Source organism: Ornithorhynchus anatinus, chromosome 1 (assembly GCF_004115215.2).
Source record: "Ornithorhynchus anatinus isolate Pmale09 chromosome 1, mOrnAna1.pri.v4, whole genome shotgun sequence".
NCBI classification, from domain to species: Eukaryota; Metazoa; Chordata; class Mammalia; order Monotremata; family Ornithorhynchidae; genus Ornithorhynchus; species Ornithorhynchus anatinus.
Window position 1 is genome coordinate 73,613,200 of NC_041728.1, and position 6,470 is coordinate 73,619,669.

At 46.8% G+C, this 6,470-nt stretch overlaps 1 non-coding gene across 1 annotated transcript; it reads left to right on the forward strand.

The window, feature by feature from the left end:
- The first annotated feature begins 4,216 nt into the window (after positions 1–4,216).
- Positions 4,217–4,354, forward strand: LOC114816426. Its single transcript, XR_003764203.1, has one exon. It is a non-coding gene; the product is annotated as a small nucleolar RNA SNORA7 (small nucleolar RNA).
- The last annotated feature ends 2,116 nt before the right edge of the window (positions 4,355–6,470 follow it).

The window sequence follows — 6,470 nt, forward strand, 5'->3', positions numbered from 1 at the left end:
GGGCTAGGCTGACTGGACTGGCTGGGCTGGACTGGAACTGGGCTGGGCTTGGGCTGGGCAGGGCAGGGCAGCCGGGGTCCCCTGGGGGCCCCTGCCCCCTTCCCCGCCCCGCCGGGATGCTCGGGGGTCCGGGCCGCCCCCAGGGGTCCCGGGCAAAGGCGAGCTGGATCCCGGCAACGGAGGACCACAGCCCAACGCCGGTTGGAAAGTGGCATCGCCTGGGCCAGGCTTGGCCCCTGACCTCACCAACTGACTCTCTTCCAAGCCCTACTGAGAGCTCACCTCCCCCAGGAGGCCTTCCCAGACTGAGCCCTCCCTATTCCTCCTACTCCCTCCCTTTGCTCTTTCTCCTTCCCAGCCCTACTGAGCGCTCACCTCCTCCAGGAGGCCTTCCCGGACTGATCCCTCCCTTTTCCTCTGCCCCTCCTCCTCTCCCCATTCCCCCTACTCCCTCCTTCTGCTCTTCCCCCTTCCCAGCCCTACTGAGAGCTCACCTCCTCCAGGAGGCCTTCCCGGACTGATCCCTCCCTTTTCCTCTGCCCCTCCTCCTCTCCCCATTCCCCCTACTCCCTCCTTCTGCTCTTCCCCTTCCCAGCCCTACTGAGAGCTCACCTCCTCCAGGAGACCTTCCCGGACTGATCCCTCCCTTTCCCTCTGCCCCCCTTCCCTCCCCATTCCCCTCGTCCCTCCCTCTGCTCTTCCCCTTTCCCAGCCCTACTGAGAGTTCACCTCCTCCAGGAGGCCTTCCCACACTGAGCCCTCCCTTTCTCTCTGCCCATCCTCCCCTCCCCATTCCCCCTCCTCCCTCCCTCTGTTCTACCCACTTCCCCTCCCCACACCATTTGTGCCTATTTGTATGTAGTTATTACTCTATTTTATTAATATGTATGATAGCTATGATTCTATTTATCTATTTTGATGGTATTGATGCGCTGATACTTGTTTTGTGTCTGCTCCCCTTTTTAGACTGTGAGCACCGTTGTTGGGCAGGGATTGTCTTATCTGTTGCCGAATTGAACATTCCAAGCACTTAGTACAGTGCTCCGCACACAGTAAGTGCTCAATAAATGTGATTGAATGAATGAATGAGGCCCTCCTTTTGGGATCATTCAAAATCCTCTGGGGTCTGTCAGGAAGATTGACAGGGCAACTGGGAGCCCGCCAGATTTCAGTTGGCTTGATTTGAGGGCGAATGGACCAGAGACCTAGAAACATAAGAGTAATAACAATAAATGATGGTGTTTAAGGGGCCTTACTATGTACCAAGCACTGTACTAAAGCTCTAGGGTGATACAGCAAATCAGGTTGGACACAGTCTGGGCTGTCCCACATGGGGCTCCCTGTCTTATCTCCCATTTTTCCAGATGAGGTTAATGCGTAATGATAATAATTTGTGCATTTGTCGAGGTGCTTACTGCATTGCCAGGTACCATTCTAAGCACTGGTATGGATTCAAGCACATTGGGGTTGGACACAGTCCCTGTCCCACATGGGGCATACTGTCTCGATCCCGATTTGACAGATGAGGTAACTGAGGCACAGAAAAGTGAAATGACTCACCCCACGGTCACACAACAGACAAGTGGCCGGAGCCAGGATTAGACCCATGACATTCTGATTTCTACAGTGCACATGGCTGCGATCCATTATCCATGCTGCCTCCCATGCTAAGCTGAGGCCCAGAGAAATTGTGACACAGCAGATAAGTGGCAGAGTCAAGATTTAGAACCCAGATCCTTCTGATTTCCGGGCCCATGCTCTGTCCACCTAGGCCTATGGGAAGACCTCACTAGGAGAATGGCTGGTGTCCTTCACCGATGAATAAATTGTGGTATAAATCATTCATTGATATTCAAATTTTAATTATTAATGTGGTATTTTAAATGCTTACTGGTGTTGTAAGTACTGGGGTAGATGTAAATTAATGTGTTGGACATGGGACTCAGCCTAAGTAGGAGAGAGAACTGACATGAAATGACTTTTTTACAGACAAGGAAACTGAGGCACAGAGAAGTTAAGTGACTTGCTCAGGGTCACACAAGAGGCAGTTGACAGAACTGGGATTAGAACCCAGGTCTTCTGACTCCAAGCTGGGTGCTCCTTCCATTACTCTCCATCAGAATTTCAAACTAGGCCCCATAGAAAGGGAATCTCTATTAAAGGAATACTATAACTCTCCCAAAACTATAATTAGTTAAGGCCCCTTATATTAATTGTCTCATTTTAGTCAATCAATGATAGTTACTGAGTGCTTACTTTGTGCAAGCAGCATGGTCTAGTGGAAAAATACAGGCTTGGGAGTCAGAGACCAGGGTTCTAATCCCTATTCTCCCATTTGTCTGCTGTGACCTCGGGCAAATCACTTCTCTGTGCCTTAGTTATCCTCATAAAATGGGGATTAAGAACACGAGCCCCATGAAGGACAAGGACTGTGTCCAACCCAATTATCTTGTATCTACCCCAACACTTACTACAGTGCCTGACTCATAGTAAATGCTTGACAAATACCACAATTTTACTATTATATTATTATCGTTATGAGAGAACTATAAATACGATTGAATGAATGAATGAATGAATGAACTAAGGGGGGGACAAGGGCTATTTAGTCCATTTTACAGAGGTGAAAATGGGGATACAGTTAAGCGACCTCAGTAGGCCTATAGCAGAGCTAGGACTCCTTGATCCCAGATGACCCCTTCCTCCTCTCTCTCCAATCTCCTATCCCCTGGGACCCTGATTTTACCAACAAGCTAATAGTCATCTTTCACACACCTTGTATCACTCCTAATCAAACGAAACATTATTCACCCTCAAAGGAGTGTCTCCACTTTTTGTCTAGGCTAGTGGTCACTTGGCATATTTGTAAAGCCTGGGTCAGTTAGCATGCTTGTGTTCTCAAGGGGCTGTCTAATGGAAACCTTCCCATTTGTAGTCAGGCTGTGGCCCTGTCTGCGTACAGCGGTAGTATTTTTTGTAAGCTATTTTCCAGTGGAAAATTCCTTTTTTGACCTAATCTAAGATGGGCAGCCTGACCATGTCCTTCCTTGCAGTTTAGCCAAGGAAGTCTCAGATTTTTGTAAATCTTCCATGGCAATTTTAGAAAAATATACACATGTCCCAGGATTGGGATTATCCCAAATAAAGTGGGCAGATTATTTTGTCTTGACCCTCAACTGTCCTTACAAATTTTAAATACTTGGATGTCCATACCTGGAGTGGAACATTTTTAGTAGTTGTTCACTTTAGGGCCCTCCACATTCAGGAGTGGTACAATCTTCCATTTGCAAGACTAGATTGTAAATCCCTTTAGGGCAGGAATTGTGCCTTCCAACTCTACTACTGCATTGTACTCTCCCAAGTGCTTAGTACAGGCTTCTGTACATAATAAGTGCTCACTGAATAGCAGTATGGCCTAGTGGAAAGAACTTTGGCCTGGGAGACAGATGACCTGGGTTCTAATTCAGGATCAGTCACTTGTCTGTTGTGTGACCTTGGTATGGTAATTTATATTTATAAATTAAATTTATAATTTATATGGTAATTTCTCCATATAAAATGGGGATTAAAGCTATAAACCCCACATGAGACATGGACTGTGCCCAACCTGATTATTTTGTATCTACCCCAGCACATTATTATTACAGTATCTGGTACTTTGTAAGTGCTTAACAAATATCTTTCAAAAATGAATGCCACTGGTTGATTGCATGAAGGTGGAGTTGATTTGCCAAAGTGTAAAGCAGCGTGGAGAAGCAGCGTGGCTCAGTGGAAAGAGCATGGGCTTTGGAGTCAGGGCTCATGAGTTTGAATCCCAGCTCTGCCACTTGTTGGCTGTGTGACTGTGGGCAAGTCACTTAACTTCTCTGTGCCTCAGTTCCCTCATCTGTAAATTGGGGATTAAGACTGTGAACCCCACGTGGGACAACCTGATTCCCCTATGTCCACCCCAGTGCTTAGAACAGTGCCCGGCACATAGTAAGCACTTAACAAATACCAACATTATTATTATTATTATTATTAAAGGAAATGCAGGTGATGCAGGCCTGTGATTGCTCCTTCTGTGACTGAACTCCCTGTGGAATAGCAGCTGTGCAAAGTTATGCTCTCTAAGCAGGACAAGGGTCTCACTGTGAAGTCCAACACTGTCTAGAATCATTGCAGACTGAAGGACACAGATTTGAGGGTGGAATTTAACCAGCTCTAGGCTTTCTAGCCCCCCTCAGGGTCACACCTGGAGAGATTCCAGTACTCTACCAGTTTCAACTACAGGAGGGAGAGTCAAGCAGAGGCATATCCATTCTATTCCTAGCTTGGGCAGTGACTAGTGAGTGGAAGGCAATCTGCTACAAGTCAAAACTCTCCTGTGCTGGGCAGCAGCAGCATGGGAGAGAGTCATTCATTCATTCAACCATATTTATTGAGCACTTACTATGTGCAGAGCACTGTACTAAGCACTTGGAATGTAGAATTCAGCAACAGATAGAGACAATCCCTGCCCAACAACGGGCTCACAGTCTAAACTGGGGAGACAGACAACAAAACAAAACAAGTAGTCAGGCATCAATACCATCAAGATAAATAGAATCATAGATATATACACAAGGGTCAAGGGTGGAGACTCAAGTTTACTGTGTGGAAGGAGGCAATGGTAAACCACTTTCTTGGTATTTTACCAAGAAAACTCTATGGATATACTATCCAAATGATTGCAGATGGACATGGGGTGTTCTGGGAGAGATGTGTTCATGGCATCGCTTTGGGTCAGAGGTGACTCAATGGCATAAATCAAGGCTTTATAGCTCTAGACTGTAAGCTTGTTGTGGGCAGGGTATGTGTCTGTAATATTGTACTCTCTCAAGCTCTTAGCGCAGTGCTCTGCACTTTGTAAGCAGTCAATATGATTTATGAATTTATGCTGTGTAAGATTTCCCCACCCCTGCCCCACAGACTGTAAACTCATTGTGGGTAGGGAATGTGTCTGTTTACTGTTATATTGTACTCTGCCAAGTGCTTAGTACAGTGAGTGCTGTGCATACAGTAAGCACTCAATAAATACGATGGAATGAACACCCCTTTGTGACAAGATCCAAATGCAGAATTAGTTGTCTTGGGTCTAGCTTCTCTCTTACCACCAGTGGCCACTGACAGTGATCTTGGACTTAGTATTCATAGGATTCATCCATCAATAAATACTTCTTATTGAGTGCTTACTGTGTGGCAAGCACTGAGTTAAGTCATTGGAAGGGTAATAATAATAATGGTATTTGTTAAGCGCTTACTATGTGCCAAGAACTGCTCTAAGCACTGGGAGAGATACAAGGTAATCAGGTTGTCTCACGGGGTGCTCACAGTCTTCATCCCATTTTACACATGAGGTAACTGAAGCCCAGAGAAGTGAAGTGACTGCCCAAAGTCACACAGCAGACAAGTGGCAGAGGCAGAATTAGAACTCAGAACCTCTGATTCTCAAGCCCGTGCTCTTTCCATTGAGCCACACTGCTTCCCATACACTTCAGTAGAGTTGGGAGAAATGATTCCTGCCCACAAGGAGCTTTCAATCCAGCAGTGGCTGTGGGCTAGAAGCAAAAAGGGAGTTTTAGCAGGGGAGAGAGGCTGAGATCTGTTCTCAGTCCCCTAACCTCTTCAGGACCCCTCATCCACCCCCACTGCCAGGGTGGGAGTAAAACTTTTTCCTTACTGGAATGTTCAGGGATTTAAAACAGCTGTTGCAGATGAAGCTACAACAAACAAGTATTGCACGAGGGAGAGGCGGTTCATTCCCCCAGGCCCTATGGCTTGGGGCCAGAGTTGCTCCATCTTTCCCAACAGCCCTGTGGGAATGATGAGAACCCTAGAGGACACTCTGGACCAGAGAACCTGGAGGTGCAGAAGCAGTGCCTGGCTTTCCCTCCATCCCCACCCCAGAACAGCCCCTGTCCCCTCACTGGAGCCACTTGGGGTGAGCGGATGGCATCCCTTATGACTAGTGTGCTGTCTGATGCACTTTCACCTGGCCTGGTGCTGCTCCATGGACAGAGGCCAGTGTTATACCAGGGCCAAGTCCACACCTTTGCATTCCTAAATTTGAGAATCCCCAGAACAATGAGGGGCAGCCCAGTGCCTAGTACGGAGTTTAGCACATCGTAAGCACTTAAAAAAAAAAGTTATCAATCTTAGAGACCCATATCCAACAAGTCCTACATCAGATGCCCCTCTCCTGAGCCAGGATAGAGGTAGGATTGAAAGCAAGTGTCTACTTGGAAATTATTCATACCAGAATGGCCTCCATGACATCTGTTTTTTGTTGGGGTTTTTTTTAATCAGTGTGTCATTCCAGAGGGTCTGACTTACTTACACCTCTGCCCAACCCACACCTGACCATCTTTTTCTGGCCTAATTGTTAAATAGTTATTCATTCAATCATTTGTGGAGCACTTGCTGTGTGCAAAACACTGTACTAGGTGCTT